Source organism: Silene latifolia, chromosome Y, assembly GCF_048544455.1.
Source record: "Silene latifolia isolate original U9 population chromosome Y, ASM4854445v1, whole genome shotgun sequence".
Taxonomy (NCBI): Eukaryota; Viridiplantae; Streptophyta; class Magnoliopsida; order Caryophyllales; family Caryophyllaceae; genus Silene; species Silene latifolia.
The window spans coordinates 457164130-457165129 of record NC_133538.1 but is presented as its reverse complement, the minus strand read 5'-3'; the positions used below and the strand labels follow the sequence as shown (position 1 = coordinate 457165129).

The 1000-nt window shown below is 40.2% G+C and overlaps 1 non-coding gene across 1 annotated transcript; it reads right to left on the bottom strand.

Moving 5' to 3' along the window:
- Nucleotides 1–430: 430 nt before the first annotated feature.
- LOC141635025 (small nucleolar RNA R71) lies at nt 431–537 on the bottom strand. The gene has a single exon (XR_012539734.1). It is a non-coding gene; the product is annotated as a small nucleolar RNA R71 (small nucleolar RNA).
- Between the last annotated feature and the right edge of the window lie 463 nt (nt 538–1000).

Here is a 1000-nt window from a genome sequence, read left to right as displayed (position 1 = left end):
AAATGTTTTCGTCAAGAGTAGACTCCCTATGGTGTTAGAAGCACTGGAGGATCGCGTAATTCCTCTTCTTGCCTAGACAAGAAGAAGGGTCGTCCCCTCTCCACCATGCACAAAAGTGGATACGATGGAAAAGGGATCAATATGTTTTGAAAAATCCGCATTTATCCAATTAGTTGAAAGAAGTCAATTTAGGGGGATGCCTAGTAAAGACCTCCATTCTCATATAGAGACTTTTTGTGACTATTGTGATGCGATTTCACAAACCGGAGTGACTCAAGACCAAATTCGATGGGTCTTATTTCCTTTTTCTTTGATTGGTACCGCGAAACAATGGTTAAAGAGCCTTGATAAGCCTACTCTTGGTATTGACTCTTGGAAGAAATTGGCTATTGCTTTCTACAAAAAGTTCTACCCTCCGGAAAAGACTAACATGCTAAGAGCCCAAATCACGGGTTTTAAACAAAGGGACGAAGAATCTTTGTATGAAGCTTGGGAGCGATTCAAATGAACTTGTCGCTCATGTCCTCATCATGGACTTAGCGAGTGGTTCTTGGTACAAAAATTTTGGAATGGTCTTTATGAAGGCTCCCGAAACATTCTCAACATGGGATCAAATGGTATGTTCACCGAAGTTGACGATAATTAAACATGGAACAACATTGAGGAAATGGCAGTCCATAACTCACAATATAGTAGACCTCGGAAGGCTACTAGAGGAGGAAAGAATGAAGTGGATACTATTACTCAATTGGGTGCTCAACTTAGTGCTCATATTGATACCATTAATTTGAAGTTTGAGAAGGCTATGGCAAAACTTGAAGAAGCCTCAAAATCACCAAAGCAACATGTTAATGCCATGGTAGCATCTTCATCAATTCCAAGTGGAATATGTGAGAATTGTGGAACTTTGGGACATGACCAAAGTGAATGTAAGGGAACAAGTGAGCAAGTGAATCCTTTTCAAGCATACAAGAGTGGTACCCCTTATTCCAACTATTAC